A 24,448-nucleotide genomic window follows, 5' to 3' on the forward strand; every position below is an offset into this window, starting at 1 on the left:
TTAGATCAGTCATTCTCTTGGGGGGGTGTCAAATTTTGCTGATAAGGAATGAAGTATATGCACTGTACAACAAAAGTTGATAATATGTTAATGAGGTATTCACTCTATTTCTATTTCTATTTCAATTTATAAAGCGCGTGGCTGCCCAAAGGCTTCCCAGTGCTAATGCAGGACCAAGTTAAACAGACAAAGCTGGCACCCTATACTCTTGTTATTGGTGATGGGTTGTGAGCTTTTGCACCTTATTGGTAATATATTGTTAGCAACTGCTGTGGATGGTTACCCCCCTACTTTTTGATTTTGATAACATTTAGGCCCATATTTATACTTTTTGACGCTAAACTGCGCTAACGCAGTTTAGCGTCAAAAAATTTTGCGCCGTCTAACGCCATTCTGAAGCGCCATGCGGGCGCCGTATTTATGGAATGGCGTTAGACGGCGCAATCAGACGGGCGCTGCCTGGTGTGCGTGGAAAAAAACCACGTAGACCAGGCAGCGCCGGCGTTGGGAAAAAATGACGTTAGGGCGTCTTAAAATGGCGCAAGTCAGGTTGACGCTAAAAAATCGTCTTAACCCGATTTGCGCCATTTTTTCGACGCCCAGACGCCATTTCATGACTCCTGTCTTAGTAAAGACAGGAGTCATGCCCCCTTGCCCAATGGCCATGCCCAGGGGACTTGTGTCCCCTGGGCATGGTCATTGGGCATAGTGGCATGTAGGGGGGCACAAATAAGGCCCCCCTATGCCACAAAAAAAAAAAAAAAAAAAAAAAAAATTATACTTACCTGAACTTACCTGTACTTCACTGGGATGGGTCCCTCCATCCTTGGGTGTCCTCCTGGGGTGGGCAGGGGTGGCAGGGGATGTCCCTGGGGGCAGGGGAGGGCACCTGTGGGCTCATTCTGAGCCCACAGGTCCCTTAACGCCTACCCTGACCCAGGCGTTAAATTCAGGCGCAAATGCGGGTTTTTTTGACCCGCCACCTCCCGGGCGTGATTTTTGCCCGGGAGTATAAATACGACGCATTTGCGTCGCCGTCATTTTTTTAGACGGGAATGCCTTCCTTGCATCTCATTAACGCAAGGAAGGCGTTCACGCAAAAAAATGACGCTCTTTCTTCATACTTTGGCGCTAGACGCGTCTAACGCCAAAGTATAAATATGGCGTTAGTTTTGCGCCGAATTTGCGTCGAAAAAAACGACGCAAATTCGGCGCAAACGGAGTATAAATACGGGCCTTAATATTTTAGGCAATTATTAATGAGGCATAGTCATTTGTCATATCAAAGTACTGATCACTATTTAGACGACTATTATACATCACATGTTACCATTATATTTGAAATCATCTCAGTAACATGCAGAAATGAATTTGGGTTCTGTATACCACTGCCAATATAGCTATCTTTAACATTTTAGACAATAGGCAATGTCGCACGGATATATATAATTCTAGAATATAGCTAATTACCAGGATGTTAGCAAGGCATTTTAGTAGATGTCAGGACCGGGGAGCCATATACATACCAACTAGTTATCTGCAGCTTATTAGAACTATGCTCTTGATTGCAGAATAGCATGTGACATTTTATATAACAGACAATTAGGGTGGATGTATGTTATGAATAGTACATCAACACTTGCCGAGATACTGCATGATACAGTGCGTCACTTTAATATCTGGCGCTTCAAGGTGCCAGAGGGAATTCTATTGGCCATTCAGAACTCTATGGGACAGTCCATGGGTGAACATATATTAGGCATTTATGAAATTTAATGAATTTAGCAATGTAGCATTTTATTCTATACCTGCTGAATTCCACGCTTAAAAAAAAAAATTCTTAATAATGTGATTTGCACAGCATGAGTCAGTTTACATACCCTTAGCCTGATATGGGACCATATGCAGGGAGGGATATATTGTATAGCCATCCTATGGGCAACTCAGATGTGATCCTGTATACTTGAATGGTGTTGTACAGTCTGCATATTATATGTTATGCTTATATTTGGAGATATATAGCTGTTATACTGTGATGTATATCAGTATTACTATACCATTTTGGACATTTATTTTGACAATTTTTTCGATAAGTATGATGATAATGGCTATATCATGTGAATCATATGCATTGCAGAACCTGATGTCTAACAGATATTATGGCTTAAAAGACTTAATATAACTATGTTGTACTTGTTTACAAAATGGTGCTTAGAATAACACTGAGAGCAATAAGGTAGTAATGTGACCAAGGAGGGAGTGTGAAAAGAAAGGATGGACAGTGAACGTATATTGGGCAGTTGCTGGCGTTGAAGGGAATTGTCCAGTAGAAGGCGGTCAGCCGAAACGCGTTGAAGTTCTGTTTGGGTAAGCACTGTTTTCTAAAATTAACTAAATGGATAGACCGTGTGCTGCATCACTGGATATTTCATAAATTTCATGGTGCTGCAAAATGGATGCTGTGGTGCGGCTGTTGGAGGTGTAAGGAAACTCACCAGGATTACGATACACACAGATATATATATATATATATATATATATACACACACATATATAAGAATAAGAACACTGCAGGTTAACCTATACAGGGGAAAGCTTTGGCTGACCAGGTACAGCCCACTGTGAGGGCTCAAATGGAAGCGGGGTGTAGGACACAGGACACAGTTCTAATTTCCCTGCAAGGTGCCAACGGACATGCCACCTCAAGGACCAAAGGTGGGAGCGGATCTTGCCTTTTAAAGCGGGCAGTTAAAAGAGACAGGGTAAATACATGTCTTTTAAGAGAATAACATGCCTCTTAGAAGCCCAAACCTTGTTTGTTATGGTGTCATCCTGTTAGGACCACGACAATACACAACTTTCCTCTAGAGACTTTACTGCCAATTTAGAGGTAGTAGAAAAGAGTGATTTCTTGTGCCGTAACACACTGAGGTTGGAGGGAACAACCTGAAGTATTTTGTGCCAAACACTCATACATATTCACTGAAGGAAGACTATTCTCGTTTTCTGTCCTGCTTGGCTGAAGTCTAGGGCAATTATTTAACTGACATTCTTTTGTCAGTTCTCCCGCTTCTCGATGTATATTTTCATACAAGCGTGAGGGTTTCGAGTATTTCCCATTTGGAAGTCACCAAGTTGGCGAGTCTACAAATAGCATATCCATTGCTAATAATTAATTATACACCGTATGTGCCCAGGCATGTGGTAAAGTATGTATAACACAATTAATTGCGATAGTATATATTTTCCGGCACAGACACACCCAGCAGAAATGATTTTCGAAAGACACATGAATAATTCGCTGCATTGAGAAACTGTTCTCTGGCACTCTGCAGGAGTTCCTATTCAAAACTGCAATATGTTTGATAAGTGCTGCAGAAAATGCAATGTTTGCTCTCAACTTTTCCAAATCTAAAATGTTGTGTGCGACAATATTCCCACCCCCCAACACACACACACACACAAGATGTCTATGTTATTACTTGGCAGGGTTTCACCACAGGTGCGCCTACAAATAACTAATTTATACACGCCCAACATCATTTAGCAATAGAATAAATACTGATTTGTCACTTCCTATTAAAATGCCTTTTTTAAATGGCAGTGACGCACTTGAAACTCAGCTGACGGGGGTTACAGCACTCAGCCCACGTGAACAACGGGTTCTCCTAGGTAACATAATTGAGCAAAGTACATCAGGTTCTCTAACGCTAACACAGAATAAAAGATGATCAGAACAAGCAGCGTCAATGCGCTGTAGCCAGGATGGGCGATCAATCTTGAGGCCGCCTCTCTCTGCGGTGGAGAATAATAGAAATCTCATTAACAAAGCCCAAGGGTTCTGTTGCACTAATGAAGGCACATCAGCAGAGTCAGGTCCGACATGAACTTTCAAAAGCGTCTCATTCGTCTTTTAAAACAAGCATCGCCTAAGCCAATAGGTCTGTGAACAGTAATGTTACAAAGAAACCTTTCATTAAGGTTTTGCAAATAAACAAGAAAAAATCGACAATAATCTGAGAGACATTAACATGGGCTTATTTAGTCCTTCGACTTCTATAACAAGGGTAAGCAAATAGCCTGGTGCGGTCTTCACGTGCTGCTTTGTTTGTTAGAAACTGCTTTCCACAGACCTCAATGTCTAATAATATTACCCCTTCCGGTTGTTCACCAACCCCTCCTAACTTTTCTCACTGGTCAAATAATGTTGCTTTTGTTTGCTTAGCTGCTCGAATACCGCAGTTTAGGAACGGCAGTTTTTAGTGGGGGGATCCTCTGTGTTTGTGCGTCTTCGAGACCCTTTCTGCTCTAGGACAATACAGTGGGGGATCCCTGTTTAGGCCCCCAAACCCGGTTGAACAAAGTCAGCTGTATACTTCCTACCTTGCGACGTAGTGACTGTTCTTTAACTGTATTCGTGCATGTTACAAAGGACAATTGTGTTTATGTGGTGCCTGGTAAGTGGTGAACTCTGCACCCTGGCGCTAGAATGCATACATACACGTAAAGGGGAAGTCGCAGCCCTACACTGCTGCCAAGTGGCCCTTAGTCATGTGTGCTCCCTTTCATCCGTCCTCCTAATTTTAGCCAAGAGGCACGACATCACATTCACTACCTCAAGACAGTCTTGGTCATCTAGCCAGGAACATGTAGCATTCTTGGACTTTTAAATCGTAAGCCCAGTCTCCGAAATCCACAGTTAGAGAAACGGGAGGACCAGTCACATATGACATGGGGGCACTTGGGAATTGTATCTATGTTCTGAGATAAAACGTGAACACGTTAAAAACGCATACACAGCTTTAAAAGTTAATATATTTAAAAAAGGTTTCCAGTGGTTAAATAGGTAACAACTCTATGTGAAGCCATGGTTAAATAGGTAACAACTCTATGTGAAGCCACTTACAGTGGCATAACGAACCTGGAGGGGGCCCTCTGCAAAGAACAAAGAGCACCCCCCCCCCCTCCAGACTCACTCAGGCCAGGTGCTGTGCTGAGGGGGCCCCTTAGAACTCGCCTCCTCCCCCCCAACCCACCACCTCGCAGGGGCTGCGGTGGCCTTTGTTACGCCACTGGACACTTTGGGGGGGGGGGGGGGGGGTGGAAAAGAGATACATGCGGTAAAAACAGGTGTTCTAGCTTCACCCTTCCCCTTTCACCTCCAGTCTGCTGTCTCCTACTTGCCATCATTGGGCGACCAAAAAGAGGTACGCGTTTTCAAGGTTCAATACCACATTTTAACGTCATGATGACATTGCGAGAAATGTGGTCCTAGGTTGAAAAGGATAACATAAGAAATCACATTATGTGGTATTGGACCAACATCAGAATAAATGAGAGTGAGGGTTTTGATCCAGAAAACATCATGAGAAATAAATGACATAACATAAATGAGGGACGTTTGATCGCTCTGGACAGCCACAACCTCATATGTCTTTACCAGAAAACATATGACTGTCCCAACAACCTCTCACAAACAGTCCATAAATTAAAGGGTTGGGGGCAAGCAGAGTTGCAGATACGTGCACTTATAAATTCTCATTATTGTAACTCGAATCTGTTCTGCAATCATTGCATCTCAGCACTGTTGATGGGCGGCTGGGGTTAGGCTCTGCACCACATACAACCTAATATTAGCTCCATTGAAAAACAGGGATAAAGTGAGGGCTTGGCACATTAGTACGTCTTGGTGTTTTAACAGCTCAATGCTTACATTACAATTCAGAAATACTTACATCTGGCATTTTCCAAACCAGACATGTTTGTGTCTTCCAGTGGGTAAAATAAGAATCCTCCTGACAATGTTAACCCCTTAGCTACTGAGCCCCCTCTCCCTCCTTCAGTGCAGAGCCATTTCCTGAGGTTTGGGGCATTTCATGCTTAAATCTTCATAACGTTTTCCCCACAAAAAGTATGCAGACCAAGTGTGTGCTTTTTCCCCACATGTAGGGAATTCTAAGGGCACCCAGGGTCTGTGGTGTCTTCTGGAGGGAAGTAGGAAATCAGCCAAAAAGTAGCCAGCTGATGTTTTTTTTTTTAACAAAATGGGAGAAAGTGCTCTGCAAGAAACCATATGTATTTTTCTAACAATTCCTAAACAAACGGTTTCCTGTGCTAAGATCAACATCTTCAAACACACAAAAAGTGATGGGAAGAATGCTTGCAAATAGTTTGTCACTGTCAATTACTCTGGTTAGCATGACAACCTATTGTTTTTCACCCTCTGTTCCACTCTTAGACAGAGGCCTGCCTTATGCAATTCAGTATTGACTTTGCTCGTAGTGGGAACAGTTCATCCCAAACTACCAGGTGAGGTCCCTTCCATAAGGGAACACAAGCAATCCCAGACGGGTTTCGTCCTAAGTTAGAACATGTCAGTCAGGTATAGTTTGGATCCTGTGGCACACTGAACAAACTTCCTACCACCCAATATTCCCACACGTTTCCTGATACTACACTTGTGTGTCTGGGCCTATCACCTGTAACAGGAACAGATTAAAACAATGGCCAAATGAAGTGTATGTACTAGCACACTGTGGTCTTCACATAGTCCATGGGTTAGATTGTTATTCTTTCAGGGAATAAGCCCCGCCACACAAGTGGAGTATTGTTTTTATAAGGAAAAGTTTAGGAATGCTGGGTAATAGAAAATTTGTGAATCTGATGATTTTGTAAATTTCCCTTAGAACCATGAGAATCTAGAGTGATTTAACCAAAGTCTGACTTTTGAACAGCATTCTGGATAAGAAAACGTACTGGGACCTAGTGGGGTTTTTAACCTCTCCCACTGAGAGTGCCAGATTGAGAGTAAACCCCCTACCCTTAGTGGGCAGAAGGACTATTCAGACTTACAGGTTGGGGTAAGACCAAATGTGCAGGTAAGCCTCCCCACCTATTTTGTTTTTTTGGATAACAGAATCCATACACGGGATCTGAATATCTTAACAATTACAAAGCAACAAAGCCACAGAGCAAAAAAAGGGAGGCAAACAGAAGAAAATAGACTAAAAAAACAATCATAATATTAAAAAATAGAGATAATTTTCATAGAAAACAAATCAAGCAAGAAATCATCATTAATACATTTGATGTGGTGTACTTTGACTTGTGAATTGTTTAGGACGCACTGTGCAAGAAAATCGCTCAACCTCATTTCCTCTGCCAATGCTACTGTGTCCGGAAGACTACTCCACTTATCTGCCCTTGACTGGAAAGGATCAACCCAATGATCCAATTCAGCAGACAAGATTAGCTTATAGGTCAGATTCTTCTTCTTAGGAGCTCTCATCAAAAAATCTAAGGGTACTTTGGGAGCAGCTTATTTTATCTTCATTGAGACTAGTAATAAAATGTCGAGTTTGCAAGTACCTAGGAAAACTAACATGGGAAGGGAAAACTGCTGCTACATAGGCTCAAAAGAAAGAAAGACATCCCCCTCAGACATTTGTCCAAGGGTAAAAAGTTTAGCTTTATCCTATCTCTCCCGAAAGCTATGGAGGGCCCAGAGAGGTAAGTTAGGGTTGAATCCTAAATACCTGTATCGTTTTAAAAGGTTGATATTTGGAAATATCTCTTTAAGGGAACTCCAGATGAGATGGAGAGTCTTGAACGAGTCCTTTCAAAGTAGACGGTGTAAATAATGCTGCTCTCGTGGGCAATCGAATCCCCTAGTGGCAGATAATCTACCAATATGCGACCATGTATCGCTGCCCAAAACCAGACAGAGTTCAGACAAGAACGAAGTGAGATAAGAAAACCGCAGAACAGAAAGGGAGACCCCACCTTTATCCTTAGGAAGACGCAGGAGCTGGATTTTACAGCGAGGCCTTCTATTAATCCAGACGAACTTCTGCCAGCATGCCTCGATCTTATTAAAGAATGCCATAGAAAGAAAGCGAGGAATACATTGAAAACGATACAGATTCCTGATAAGGATAATCATTTTATTAAGATTACACCAGCCAATCAGGCCAAGATGCAAGCAACTTCACACTTATTAAAGACATTAACTGTCTGCTGATAGAGTTTCTCGTAATTGTATTCAATGATGTCCTCCATTCGACTGTCATTTCTAACCCCAGATAAGTGGCTACATGTGGCCATCGCTTACCATGGGCAGGAAAGATAACATTAGAAAGAACTTGTGTTTTGTTGAGATTGAGCTTACATCATGAAACATCACCAAATGCCAGTGCAGCCGACTGCCCTATTGGCCCTAACCGGGGTGGGGATTAGGACTGCCACTTTGTCTTTGTAAACTAGAACCTTCTCCTCAAATTGGTATTAACACAGAGGATGGATATCCTCAGCCACTTTAACAGCTTGGCTAAATGGCTAGATGTATAAAGGAAACAGCTGAGGGGATAGAGGGCAGCCATGCTTAGTGCCTCAAGAAATGTCAATGGGGTCAGAAAGAGATCCTTATCAGTGGATCCTAGCTTTCAGGCCAACACAGTGTTGACGAACTCTAGATATAAAGCAAGTGCCAAGTCCCGCTGACAGCATGACCTCCCATAGGAATGGCCAGGAAACCCGATCAAACATGATCATACAGGCTGAGCCCCCGTCAATGGAGGCAGCCTACAGAGCTGTAATGGCTGTATTGATATGTGAAGTAGTATTGCGTCCAGCAATTAACCCATGATGATTCAAATCTACCAGTCCTGAGATCACCACTAATAACCAATTAGCCAGGACGCGAGTATAAATTTTAGAGTCAACATTAATTAAAGAGATTGGACGGTGTGAGCCACAGAGGACAGGATCCTTAACTTCTTAAGGAAAGATAACAATTTTGCTCCCTCCCCATGACCCCAGGACCTAGCCAAGCACATTAAAAGAATTAAAAAGATCCCTAAAGACCAGGGCCAGAATACATGAGAAAGCCCCATAAAATTCTAGAGGAATTTGATTGGAACCAGAGGCCTTGCCCTTGGCTAAGGAGCTGACAGCAGCTTCTACCTCAGCCAATGTAAAGGGCCCTTCTAATTTAGACTGAGGGGCAATGATCCAACTTATGGTGGAAATGCTGTCTATAAGTTGGTGCAGAACCTCAGTAGAAGCAAAGCAATCTTCTCTGTAGAGCTCCTGATAGAACCGCCAAAATACCTCTCTTATACATCTTTTATTGGATCTACCACAAGCTCCCCTTTTCATTTTAATCTAATCATATTAGCACTATCCTTAACTCTGAAGGAAAGCAACCGGTCCATCTTTTCACTGTTCTCAAAGCTTATCAACTGCGTGGCTCAGCACCTTTTCATCGCCCAATCCCATATCCCCCTCCTAAAAGAAGCCTGTAGAATTGCCAACTGCCCAGCAAGAAATTCCGTCTGTGGCCCATCCATGGTGATTATGCTATGCCCCAGGCTAGTCTCCAAAGAGATAAGGGTTGAGCGAATTCTGGTCTCCTCCAAAGTAACCACGCTCTGCTGATAGGAGGCAAACTTCAGCGTATGTCACCAAGAGAAAGCCTTAAGTGCATCCCAGACGGCCATGATAGCTGCTGAGTTGACATTAACTTCCAAGTACTTCTGTAGGAGCACATTCATCGAGCGGATATAGTCCTCTTTCAAGAGCAATCTTTGGTCAAATGTCCATCCTTGCAGCCTCAGAGGCTGAAGGAGCCATCTTGATTGGCTGAACAAAGATAAAGAATTGTGGTTGGATATAATTCTCGGAATAAGCTAAATCTTCGAGAGCAAGATCAGACAAAGGCTCAGTAGAATCATATCAATACTCCAGAAAGTTTTATGGGGGCAGAGTAAAATGTAAAACAAGATTTGTTAGCTCTCTCATAATGCCATAGATCAATAAGTGAGTATGAGGATATAAGCTGTTTCAGTGCCCCCCTAAATCGTTGTTTCCCCAAATAAGCAGAACTTAAGTAGCCCTGGTCCTGATGCCTGGAATCTATTTTCGACACAGTGTGACATTAAAATACCAACAAATTATGCGGTGTGATTGCCAGAGGTGGCTCTCAGCCAACAGGAAACCAACAATTGTTGGGTCATCATTATTTGGATCGTAGATTACACATATGGTAAAACACATGCTATCTTTCTGACTAGTTACCAGGAGCCCCCAACCACCAGAATCAACTTTCTCCTCACAACTCCCATTTACTATCCTGAGCCAATAATTCAACACCCCTTTGAGCTGAGTTAAAACAAGAAGTACAGAAGACGGGGGCATGCCATGGCAAGATGGCTGCCTGGTGGCGTTTCCCCAGGGCTCACCGCCAGCCTCCTCAAAATCCATTCTTAATCATTGTATATTTGACCCCTAAGACATTCATCCAGTGATTCCCATCCCCGAAATATCCCCCCACCTGCAAATCGGTGCTAAGACCTGACTGCTGTGGTGATATTTGGGGGGTGGGCCACTGCTGAGTCCAAGTCTGCTGTGACGAGGTCAGGCTGCCCAGCAGGAAAACAGACTCATGCGTCGGGCTTGACTGGCCCACAGAGACAGAGACCTGCAAACACTGGTGGTTGCGGAGAGCGCACGCTGCTGCAGCACTGTATTGCCAGTGCGCCTGACATCGGCTGATGGGAGCAGCTTCATTGGGGGCCTTCGCCAGAGGCCTTAAAGACGTCATGCAGACTGCTGGGAACTCATCCCTCTCCGTTGAACACTGATTTGCGAAAGCACCTCAGGATCGTTGAGGCTTGTTTGACCCACGTGTGGAGGGCCGTGAGACTGTGTCAGGCCTCAAGAAAGGTGCAGACTGACAGGCGGCCCTCTGTTGTTCATCCCTGCTTCGTGCTATTGGCCCACACACCCCTATGTGGACTCGGAGCAACGGTGGGGGTGACAACATGTACAGGCTGTGCACACACGTGCTGGTGAGTGCTTGACCCCTTTGGGATTGCAGATTGAAACTTTGGTATGTAACTGGGGCCCCCACCCCCATCGTTTACATCCCAACATTGGATATCTTTGCTGGAGCGCATGTACTACAGTGGGCCCTGAACCTCTTAGAAGTGGATTTGGGCCCCCTTCGTGCACTTTTAATGGCTGCTGATTTTTTTGCATGGAGGGGCTCTCATTCCGCAACTACCGACAACTAATCGACTACGTTCCCTGGAGACGAATCCCAGCTGCTGAACTGAGGAGCCAGCAGCCCACAGAGACAGCAGCTGGGTGCCCTGCTGCTGGAGCTGGGTCCATGCTTGTACTGTGGTTGAGGCCAATATTGTTTGATTGTGTGGTGGGACTGTGGGGGTCTGTTTCTTTGAGGGTACCCGACTGACAACTTGCTGTTCCCTCACGGGGACCATTGCTGTTCATTCCTACGATCTTATTTGCCGTCATGGTGAAAGATAAGCCTCACAAGCCAGAGTAGGCCAATAAAAGTAATTACTATGCTCTCCTCCCTCCTGCAGGATGGTGTAGCAGATGAGCAGCCCAAACAGCCCCCACCCAGGGATCCTCTACGCCCTACGATATTGGACCTGCAAACGAAGCTTCTTGGGACTCGAGAATTCCTAATAGAAAAAATTGGCACAGTGGCCCTGAGGGAGGGCCTGCTGCACAGAGACTACAGGAAAATCTTTAAGAGGGTCACAGAGCCCGAGGGACAGGTCACCAAGTTCCAGCTGGCTGTGGCCACGCTCCAAAAAATGACTTCAGGGCTGCAGATACTAATGGCTCACCTGAATGACTGACTGGAAGATATGGAGGGTCGTTTCAGGAAGAACAACCTCAGAGGGACAGTCCGCTGAGTTGCTCCTGGAGGACTGCATAACATCGACCCTACAGCTGGGGAGCCTTTCCAAGTCTTTTGCTGTTGAGCGCACATATCGCATATTGGCCCCAGTACCTAAGCCCGGAGTGCCACCACATGCTATAATTGCACAATTGCTTATTTATTGTGACAGGGATGCCATCCTGCAGCATGTGCATGCCAGAGTCCCCCCCCCCCCAGTTCGAGAACAAAGTATTATGGTTCCCAGAGTACACCAGAGAGGTACAAGACCTCTGCAAGGACTATATGCCGACCAAAAAACGACTCAGGAACTGTAATATTTGCCACAGTTTAATGATCCCAGAAAATACTGCAGCAATGGTACAGAAAGAAAACCAAGGTGGTGCTGAAAGGATGCGGCTCGGCTGGTTAGTGTGACACCACAGATCTAATCTATACTATGTGGGGAGCCAATGTTATTTGTAATGGTATAGTTGGTCAAATTGTGTCTGCAACTTTTTTTTTTACCCGGGGGTGGTTGTCCCATGGGTTGTTCTCATACAAGTTTTGATATGCTTATGCTACAATGTAATTTGACCTATTGATTGCTGGTGGGGAGGCTGAGTGGGCTGCGGTCTCACTGCTGATGGTTAAAGCACCTTTGGCCTCACCACTCGGGTGAGATGCAAAGCTTACAGCACAACAATAGAATTATAGTTGGGGCACTAGCCCCAGAGGGGAGATGGAGGCAGAGAGACTGCATTGTTGGCCCAATGTTTGGGGCACAAGTTGTTTGGACTCATTGCTTTTAGGCGGCAGGCACTATTTTCTGTTTTTGAGGGTGTTGTGGTTCAAACATTTGCAACCTCTTATTCCAGCCACGTCACGTTGCTTATTTGGGTGGCCCCCAGGACCCCTTTGTGGCCAGGGTGGTTGTGTTCCCCAGGGGAGGTATGTGATCTAATCGGCTGCACTGGATGCTGGAGATAGCTGCTTGATAAATAAATGCACACCGAACACTGATGATGGGGCCTTTTTTGGCTCAGTAATAAATGCAGCTAAGGAACACCTGGGCTCCGAGCTCCTTATGGTCTGGGATATGAATTGTGTTTTGGACGGGGAAATGGATTGCTTTCCCCAAAACTAGATACAAAGCCAGCAATGTTGATTGCCCTACGGGAGGTCATAGTGGGTTTGGGATTACTGGATGTGTGGAAGGTGAGGAAGCCTAATATTCAGGAGTATTCTTGTTTTATGCCTGCCAAAGGTATGTATTGTTGTTTGGATTATTGTCTCTTGTTGGGTGCATTGCTCTCCTGTGTGGAGGCCACCTCTCTCCTAGCACGTTATATATCTGACCACTCCCCCTTATTGGTCACCTTTGGAATGTCTACAGAGGCCCGGAAGGTGCCCTTGTGGAGGATCCTGGTGGAGGCCTTGACCGACCTGGTATTTAACGAAACGGTGAAGGAGGTAGTGTAACACTACTTTACAGATAACTGGGGTAGTGATTCTACGTGTGCCATTGAGTGGGACACTATGAAGGTGGTACTTCATGAGTAATGTATGAAAAGAACATTTGTGGTGTGGCAGCAGCTTTCCCAGTCATTGGATATCCTGAAGCGGAGACTGGGAAGCCTTGAGGTCAGCCTAGTGGAACGGCCCTAGGACCCTACAAAATGGACAGATTGTAGGTGAGAGATCTCGGAAACGTGTAAGCACTTCGGTAAGTTTGCCCGCATCAACTATGGACAGCGCTTTCATATGAAAGGCGACAAGGCGAGTATGCTCCTTGCTGCTCTCCTGCATAATGAGACACGCATCCCACCCTTCACGGGGTCCTGCAATAAGATCAGTTTGATGATATGTATGACAACAGGGAATTCTTGAGGTTTGCGTCCCATTTGCAGACCTTGTTTGCGTCCCTGCCGCTCTGCTCATCCTTGGACAAATGCCATTACTTGGGGAGGGTCTGAGGATGTCATTCCTCAACAGGGAGGAGATGGACAAATTGGATGTCCCTTTGGCAAAGGAGGAGATAGTAGACACCATTGGGGCCTTGAAGACAGCAAGGGCTCCTGGTGGCGATGGTTTGCCAGTGGAGTCCTATCAACGCAGGGCGGGTACAATTTCCGAGTAACTCCTTGAAGTTTATAATGAACCCTATGAGGGGGGATACTCCTGGGGTCCATGAGGGAAGCCCTAATAGTTATGTTACCTAAGACAGACAAGGACGTTGCGGAGATCATTGTACTCTTTCCATGGTGAACATAGACGCAAAGGTGTTGAGCAAGGTTCTCGCAACCTGACTATTGCCATATATGCCCCAATTAATTCACGAAGACCAATGCGGTTTTATTCTGAAGAACACACTCCGTAACTTACGATGGATCTTGCTGGTCTGGCATTCCTTGGATTCTGACCTGCCTTGGCCCTCCTTGACATTGAACAAGTGTTTGATTCCCTCTCTTGGGAATACTTGTGGGAGGTATAGCCGAGGGTGGGCATTGGAAACTCTTTCCTGAAATCGATCCAGATACTGTATGAAAAACCGACTGCGAGGGTCAGAGGAATGGTATCAAACCTGTTCTCTTTACACTGTGGAACCAGGCAGGTATGTCCGCTATCTCCTCCATTGTTCACAATAGCAGTGGAGCTGATGGCGTGCAGGACACCCTGTGAGGCTGGGGCATGCACATCAGGTGGGCCACGCATGTGATCTCCCTATATGCTGATGATGCTCTATTCTATTTATGACAGCCCACTTATGCGGTCCCCCTTATGTTGGTGCTTCTCGCCGAGTTAGGTGAAATGTCCGCATTGCTGGTTAACCGCACCAAATCTGAATTGTTCCCAATGGGTGGCTAGGCTGGTTGGCTCCCCAGGGGTGCTTCCTCAAATGGATCTGTCCTGGGAGACAGAAGGTGTCCGTCACTTGGGAATTAGATTAACTCGCATTACAGGGGAGTTTGTGGGGTTAAAAGGGGGAGAGTGCTTGAGAGATTGAAACCATTCAGAAAATTCTGGAATACACTGCACCTGTCCTTGATGGGGAAGACGCCCATTGTCAAAATTATCATACTGCCCCATTACCTCTATGTCTTTCAGGGTACATTATATGAGATACCTAGGGCAATGTTCCGGGATCTTGATAAATTAATTGTGGAACTGTTATGGGCTTCAGGGAGGAAGCATGTGGGCTGTCCATGCTCAAGACACACTTGGGGAGGCCTTGAACTACTTCAAGTGGAACTATATGGATGAAAGGTAACGAGAAATGGGAAACCCAGCTGCTATGGGACACATGTAGAGGGCAGGCCCTCCCTGAGTTATTGATGATGGATGCTGGGGCCCAGCCCATGGTGCCAGTAGTGGTGAGACATGTGTGCGTATTCTGGGAGAGAGTCGTCACGATGGTTCTGTGGATGTCCTCCTTTGCCTTTGACATGTTTTTGTGGAACGTCCGTCCCTTTTCGGTAATTTCACTATTAATGTCTATAAGTAAATGGCATGAGGAAGGCTATGAGACACTGAGGGATTTGTATCCAGATGTCTGCTTTATTACACTTGGTGACTCCATATCCACTCTCGGTTTGGGCGTGGGGCAGTTTCTGCAGTACTCTAAAATAGCAGCAACTGCCCAGGGCATTTGGCCCTCTTTCCCTGAGGCTGCAGTGGAGTCTTGTACACTAGTCACCTTGTTGAATCTGGGGGGAGCACGTAGATTGATTTCACACTTGTATAGGGCCCTGAGGGAGAATCTGCCATACATTGACCTCCCAGTACACGCCAAATTGCACAACCTTCTGGGAGCACCTCTGCAGGCTAAGGACTGGGTGTCCATACATGAGGGGGTGCGGACAGCATCCTCAAATGCTCAATTTACGTTAACACAATATAACGTTATTCATCAAGAATATCTCCCCATCCATGTTACATACCATTTATCTGGATAGGTCCTCTGCTTGCCCTAGCTGTAACCATATCAAGGCGGGTTTCATTCTCATGATCTGAGATTACCCCAATCTAGACGGATATTGGGTGGGGGTGCTTGCCTCCTTGAATGTGGCCACGGGTTGGGACACCCCCCAGGATTTGGGACAATGACTACTAGGACAGGTTCCCCTCAAGAAGAATTGGAAGTTAAGTAGGTGATTTCTACAGCTGGGGCTTACACTAGCTAAGCACAGGATAACTATTCATTAGCTATCCCAAACTGCCATTAGCTGTCCCCAAATGCCCCCAAACATGCTGACTGGAAGAAGGATGTGGCTAAAGGGGCAAATGCGGAAGAATGCCAAACGTACAAGTCTTGTAGGGACAGCAAGTTAATGGACGATTTGCAAGCCTTGGCTGCGATGATTACTGACTTATTGGACCCACCTAATATGCGTCCAGCATGAACTATACTGGGTAGGTGGTGCAGTGTGCATGGGTGGGGAGAGGTTTGGGCAGTTTGCCACCTATCACTGCTGATGCAGGGGGGAGAGCACTGTTCTAACATGATCACTGCATAATTATAACCAGATATACGTGTGCCAGAGTGGACCTGCACGGGGACTTGGGGTTAGAGGATGAATGATGATATAACAGCATATGATGTCATTGCCTCATTGCTATGTTGATTTGTTATTACTGTATCTTGATGTTATATAAATGCCCATAAAAACCTATGCAAAAAGAGAAAAAAGAAGTACATAAGACTCTGTACCCAACCTCCTTTATTAACGATGTTTGTCAAGTGGAAAGATGCATCTCCTGGAGACAAACAATTTGTGACTTAAGAGTATATGGTTCTTCGTAGGCATTCTTGTGCTTATGATATGCTTTAGCTCCATTAATGTTCCAGGAGAGACTATGAAAACGCTGACAAAAATGCATATCATCAGCAACCATTATCAGTACATCAGAATCCACGAGCTTCCCTTAAGCAAACCATGCATCTGTTGCCTCTTCCTCTGAAGCTGGTCACAAAAATCAATTGTTCAGATTATTGACTATTTCTTCTCCACTTTTCACCCTCAGTCCTTTCCAGACCCTCAAATGAGAAACAAACCCACAAGCCCAAACGTACACCAACTGGTCCCCCGACCCCTCCTTCCACACACCCCAGTTCCACCAACTATGAGGTTCTCCCACCCATCCAGTATATGTCCTAAAAGATGGGCCATCAACCACCAAAACCAAAACATCCCATTAGATGGCACAGGATCGCTGACAGACCCAAGGCCAAGCCCCCTCCAAGTGTATCTTAACCTAAACAAAATATAAAGCACAATCCCCACCAAGAGCTCAATCAGAATGTTTAGCCTATTAATAGTCCCCCCAACCACTTAGGCCCCCCCACCCAACCAGTACAAGTGATGTAAGTCAACACCAACACCTTCTAAAGAACACCAGTGCTAGGAGCCACCCTGCGCAGACAAAATAAAGTGAAGAAAAGAATAAGAAAGCAAAAAGAAAGAACAGAAACTCCTTTCCCAGGCTGCCATTTAGCTAGCAGCTACAAAACCTTTGGGCCATTGTGGCAGAAATAAATATGACCATCAAGTCTGATCCGCAATGTTGCTGGCTCCATAAGAGAGAGTGCTGCCCCGATCTTCTGTTATGCCGGATTATGTTCCTGGAGCTCCGTAACGCCTCACCACTGTTTGATGGCTGAACTCTGACTGGACAAAAAATTCAACCCCACAAGCCTTTATTGGTGACTTAGGCAAGGCTGTTCGATGAATCTCCTGTCATAGTATAAAGTTTATTATACAGATGAGAATGGCATGGGGGTAATGGGAGGACCCACACTTGTTGGGACGCCTACATGGAAAAAGATGTGCCCTCTGCATCATACTGTCCATGTACCAGTCATGCAATGTAGGGAAAGGTCCTCAAAACAGACAGACAACAAAGTCCCTGGGATCATCAACTTCCACCCTCTCTGTAATAACCAGAACTTTCAGGTTATTCCACCATGACCTTTTCTCCAGATCTTCCATCCTAGATAAAAGACAAAAAAACTGCGAACTATGCTGGAAGATAGATGATCGATTCTCTCTGCCATGCAAAGGGTGGCCTGGGAAATCGCCACCTCCCCACGGTGGTATGGAATAATGTCCATGTTCTTTGACAACTTTCACAGAACTACCTGAGTCTTTAGATGGGCAGACTCCAATGTGAGAGAATCTTTCCGATATTCCTCCCTGTGTAGCAGGAGAAGGTTGTAAATGGCAGTCAGGGTAGATATGTCCTGGTCAGATGATATCCCCAGCAGGGGATCAACCCGGAGGCCAAATTCTTAAAAGTAGGCCAATTAACATCTGATGGGATGCTAGAACGAATAGAAACTGGTGGAAAAGAATTAGTAGGTGTTAACTCATTCCCATCAAGATCCCAGAGCTTCTCCCCCTCACCTAGTGGAGAAACAGGGTTCAGAACCCTCTGTTCAAAGGCAGCCTTAACTATGTCCTACAGTGGGATAGCAGGTCCCCAGTGACACTCGAGTTGACTGGGTTGGGCAAGGCAGCAGCAGGGCCAAAAGTACCTGAAAGCAAAGAGGATCTCCTCATGGGCTCTGGATGAATGGTGTGATCTTGACCATCTTGATCATCGTTATTGGACAGGCTACCAGAGTCTGAGAGAGAAAAAGGCCTCCTGGACATTCTGCATGCGGCAACGAGAGCCAGAGGTGATGCCCCTGAATTGGCTGCTCCACAAAGCTGAGAAGACTGTTCAATGTGAACCTGTGCATTTCCTGGTTTGGGCTGCTGGGCTTTTCTTGCAACGACAACATCCACGTTGACCACATCCTGCTGAGCCACAATACTATCTGTCGAGACACAAGAGGGAACTTGAGACTCCACCTGTGAGGTGTTGAGGGTTAGGAGGGTAGAGCTAGTGCTCCCAGATAGATTCAACGAGCTGGACCCAGTATGAGAGTCTGAGGGTAGAGCCATAGTCTGTAGTGTTGCCCCAGGGGTCAACACTTTATTCCCATTACTTGACATTGAAGCTAGGAGAGGGGCAATATAATAATCCAGAGTTTTCTGAAAGCATAAGAACACCCCTCCATGCCCTGCCCCCCACAGAATCCACTTTGTGTAGAGCCTTAACAGAATGCTGGAGAACACAGATTCAGGTTCAGTGTCTTGAACCTTATAGGCTGATCTAGGTAGACTCAACAGAGTCCAACGAACCAGGGGCAGCGGTGGAGAATTGCACAAAACTTCTATGCCCCCAAAGACGGTCAGGTTCATTAAGAATATTATCTGCCAGCTTTATTGGGAGAAGCCGCTTCCTTTGATCCTTTGTCGGGTGGAGGGTGAGAGGACCATCCGCCAATGATCGCCCCTCCCCTTTGCTGCCCCTTAAACAGCATCCCAGCCAATATGTGATAGATCAGCGGAAGTGAAAATGACCGAAAGTCAAAAGACATGCAGATGTTCCTTGCATTCAACTCTTGCTGAAATCAGAGCCCTTCTGGGGATTACAAAAGAGTATGTATCAGTCTGGCTAGCAGCCTCTCTGATAGCCGCAAGGGAAACAATGTAGTAAATATAGCTTGGAAGCCTCCCCCGGGCGGCTGTGTGTAAACCAGTCGCACAGAGACCATCCCTGCACTTCCCAGGTGCGCTGCCAGTGATACGTCACTCTGCGGCACTAGAACCATGGAAGGACACCGACCAAGGATTTCTGGTCATTGCTCCTCAGTCGAATCGGGTGATCCAGCTGTAGCACCAGGGCAGTCAAAGACGAGAAAGCCAGCCAGATAGTAACACCCCTCCAAATGGCAGGTGAGTGAAGAAGTAGGGGGCCCTAATCGTCCACTACTTTTGGATGCATCCTAGGGGGGCCCAAAGACTGGCCATGTCTAACCAAGAGCCATCTTTGCTCAGGTTAGACCCATTCCACCTCATATTTTGTTTCTAGAAAAAAACATCAATGGTGTCTAGTGGGTTTTCTGCTCCCCTCAGGTCAGATTGACAATAAGCCTCCCAAACTGCTCCACAGAGTGGGAGAAAGGGTGTTAGGTCATTTAGGTAGTGGGGGTCAGGCTGATGCCTTGGTGGACCGCCACTCCATCCTTTTTTTTAAGCATACTTTTCCTAGTGTCAAGTAGGCTTTCTGGCCATCCCAGAGAAACATCCTCTTGGGAAACACCCCCTGTCTGCCCACAGGGGGGCAGGAAGACTGTATGGGTTTACCTTCCCTGGTGTCTAGTGGAGTTTCTGAGCAAAAGGAGGAGAGACTAATTTTTCCTCTGAGGTGTGCACTAGCCTATGTCTTGGGGAGATACTCCCCCAAATACATTTCTGGTGTCTAAGGTGTATACAAGCTTGGAGGTCACCCTAAGATGATTCCTCAAGCAGGAATTTGTTTGTGAGACGTATCACTGGAAAGGAGACAATGTCCTCCTTCAATTGGCACCTAACCCACTTTTATCAGTGCTCTGGGGTCCGAGTTATGCCCTCCAAACACTGATCAAACTGAAAATAGACATGCGTTCAGTTTCAGTTATGTGCTGTTAGTGCACAACGCACTCTGTCATACAAGCAAAAAACAGGCAAACTCTGGACAAGAGGTAAGATCTTCCCTTCTATCCTGAGTTTCTTTGTTAAAAAGAAAATCCTTCTTCTTGTCCACCGCACTACACAGATAATGTGATGGGCATGAACAGTTTGTCCACCGCATTGAAGAGGTTAAAGACACTGTGTTTGCCAAGGAAGGCACAGAGCTTTTGGTCTGAATGAGCTTTGATGCCTCAGAAAGGCAGCTTGTGAAGTTTCACACCAGCACTGTCAGTTACCTGAGCCTCTGGTTGGGCTATCCACGGCCCTGTGCTTACATAGCTAAAAAAGTAAAAAACACAAAGCAACCCAAGAACCACAGACTCTACAACTGATCTGCAATTCAGACAATTTTGAGGTGACTCCACAGGCTTTAAACAAAAGCCTAGGAATGGAGAAGGAAATAGGTTGATGTTAGACATTACTAAAAAACAGCAACTTACTTTCTAAATCAGTAAGGTTGGTAAGTATACTTTCTCTGGGAAGTTGCTGACACTGCTGTGTACTGCATCATCAGCCCCTAAGCCTTTGAGGGATGAGGGTAGGCTGGTTAAGAACAGATATATTGACATCAGTTTAAGTTTTGCTTTAGCTTGGAACACACACATCTCATCCAAAACAAACTGCTGGTGTTATGATATTGCTGGGGATTACACAGCCTTCACAACAAACTAAATAGAAGCACAGTTTTTACTCTAATGCAACTCTTCTAGCACTGCCCACAGTGGTATCCAAACATCCATATCTGTCTATGTGCTACTCCCCAAACTCTACCATCTTAATGGGAATTGATAAGCGATACTAAATGCTCTGGAGGGTATGGTGGTGACAGGAGGTGATACTACCACAATGGCCTGAGGGAAGGGTAGCCACATGAACCACAAAGGAAATTTAACCCACCCCCAACTTACTGAGTCATTGGTGGGTTCCTTGGGTGAGATTAGACAACAAAAAGAGGGTTTTTAGCAACAAATATTAAAAAATTACATTTATCATTGTGCATTCTAGGTAATTAAGATATTCTGGTTCCTCCACCTTCAGTACAAATAAGCCAGGAATTTAAAGGAAAGGGTTATAGATGTAGGAGTAAGAAGTTTAGGGATGGATTTACCATGGTACTTACATGTAGTAAAGTTACGAAGGTGGAGTCTCCTCACCTGTGGTGGAATCTCTGCACTCGTGGTGGAATCTCCTGCAGTGCCCTGTGTGAAGATTTTACCTCGAGTGTAGAGGTTCTACCACAAATTTGGAGACTCCTCCATGAGTGCAAAGACTCCACAGAAGTAACTTTACTATATGTAAGTACCTTTATGAATAGGGCCCTTGAATGCCCTGATTTCGACTATACAATAAATTATCAGGAATTTGATTGGTCGGTTCCCTGGATGAGAAGAGGCAGGAAAAAATGAGGACTTTTTTTTAAGCAACAAACATTTAAATATTTCACCTGAATGGTGTAATAGCTTGGTATTCAAACCTAACACATGTGTGCCTCCAAATGAAAAGTTAATTTTGAAAACATTAGCAAGATAAGAATTACCTTTCGGAAAGACACCCAATGTTCATGTTCGTATACTAAGTAACCACCAAATTCCGAAGTTAGCTGGCTTCGATCAATAAAATTGAACAATTCAAAAGTGTCATCAATTAGAACACACTGAAAGATAAAATGTAATGGATTAGAGAGAACTGGAAGATTTACAGAAAAACTTAAATATCTAACCATAACCAAAGCAAGCAGCAGTACTAGTAACATGCATTATTTATTTACAAAGTCATTCTAATATATGACATCATACAAAAATAAATTAATGTAGAAATGAGTTCTTCAAAAATCTCAAAATCAAATTAATTTTTAGTAGGGGCATGGCTTGGAGCCACTGTAAGAAGGCCACCTTTCTTTGATCTCCATGGCGGTCGCGCGAGACGGAGGAGCCACATGGAATGAACAGTTTTAATCGCTGGTGGAATGGGTAATGTCGGGGAAATTCAGGTGGATTGGACTGAGGTATCTAAAGATTATTTTTTTAAGTGCTAGTAACATAATTTTATTGGAGAATTGGGCGGGTGTTTGAGGAGACAATTGCGCCCGCAATTTTGTTTCTTTAGTGTTTCCTCTGACAAGAGAACACCGCTGCCTCCTTATATGCCACACAGCCTGGAATGATTTTAATGCTTTATGCCATATATAACATGATGTCTCAAGATAAGAAGTATATACTTTACTGCATCTTTAATTTGTTTCTTTGAGGAGAAGCCATATCTTAAGGAGATTTTGTTCATAACAGTCAAGAAATACCCTCTATCACATATTAAAACATCCACTACAATATCTATGGAGTTACTCCTTGAGGAAATTAGAGCACTTAAACCTTATATGTAAGAAACTAAAAAAACAACTCCAAATATTGAATGATAAATGGTCACATGTGGGTAATAGTGTCTATCACATAGAACGCAAAATGGAGGTTCTTGAGGACTCAGTGATGTCTGTTAAAGCATTGCAGTTTGAAGTTACATTGTTGAAGAAACACGCGGAAGACATGCAGAACAGAAGTAGAAGGAACAATCTTCCCATTTATGACCTGGTTGAAGGAATCAAAAGATCAGATCCCACATCTTTCTTTCAGTCTTTTTTGCCCAAAGTCCTGGATATGTCTTCTTCTCTTTCTTTGAATATACAAAGAGCACATAGGCTTGGTCATCTTTCTCATGTTGCTTCATCGTCCAAGAAACCAAGGGGAGTAATACTTTATTTTTTGGATTATTTGGATCTTCTATAAGTTCTTAGGGCTGACAAAACCAGAGGTCGTATCTCCTGGTCAGGTTCCAATCTTTTCTTTGTACACAACTATGCCAAAGTGATAGCGGACAAACGGAAGAGATTTTTAGACATACGTCTAGCGCTTAAATCTATTAATGCTCAATATGGTCTCTTTCATCCCTGCTTATTTATGGGGACGTCTAATAATAAAACTATAACTTATGAGGATCCAGCTGTTTTGCTAAACTATATTGATACTTAAAGGGGTGAAAATATGGACATCTCCAAAGCATCAGATACTTGTCTTTCATAATGCTCATATGTTTTCTATTGTTGTGCTCTCTCCTATTCCTGTAATATTACATATGACTTATTATCTAAGGGATTGCTTGTTACTAATTTTTCTTATTTTTCTTTTTTCCTTAGATTTTACTTCATTAAATTGGACATTTCTGTGGTAATGTCTTGTGCAGCCTGGTTTTTCCCCCCTATGTTTTGCGTCTGTGGAGTTGCAGTTGTGTCGTCTTCCTCTTGTGGCTTCACCACCCTCATTTTGTGTTTATCTTGTACCTACCTTCTACCTGTTTTTATTAGTTGTTATATTTTATTGTACACCTATTTTCTCCCTTTTACAGTTCACATTTTCTTTTCTATTTCTCTTCTTTTATCTCTTCCTTCTGTATCTCTTTCTGTTTTATTTCTTCCATATTTCATCTCTCTTTGTACTATACCTTATTATTGCTGTATTTATTGAAATTTTCACTATTTATATTTGATTCATATTTACAATGTCACGGATATATAACATAGGTTATGTTTTTTCTTGCTACATTTTAAATGACACTTCGAATTATTTCATGGAATGTTAAAGGTTTAGGCTCTCCAATAAAACGTCAAAGAGTTCTAACTCATATATTCAAATTAAAAGGAGATATTGCTTTATTGCAAGAAACCCCTATTTCTGACATTGAAGCAGCTAATCCTAAAAGACAATGGGTAGGGCAGTTTTTTTTATCTCCTGGCACAGGGAAAAGAAAGGAAACTATTATACTTTGTCATAAGACTTTAGATATTTCTGTTATTTCTCAAACATGGGTAGCTGAGTCATCGTTTCTCTAACTAATAATAAAATACCTGTAACAATTTTTAATATATATACACACACCCACACAATTGGACAAATCCTTTTGGACTGAAGTTTTAACTAAATTAATGTCTCTCACAGATGGTTATTTAATTTTTTGAGGAGATTTTAACATGGTTATGGATCCCTTTATAGATCGTAATTCTAAATCCAAGTTTATAATATGCACCTTTTTTCACAATGTCCCTCTGCTATCAAACAAAGAGTACTAATGGATACCTGGCGACTATGCAATCCTACCTTACAAGAATATACCCTTTTCACCCTTGCTCATTCCTCTCAATCACAAATAG

Source organism: Pleurodeles waltl, chromosome 5 (genome assembly GCF_031143425.1).
Source record: "Pleurodeles waltl isolate 20211129_DDA chromosome 5, aPleWal1.hap1.20221129, whole genome shotgun sequence".
NCBI lineage: Eukaryota > Metazoa > Chordata > Amphibia > Caudata > Salamandridae > Pleurodeles > Pleurodeles waltl.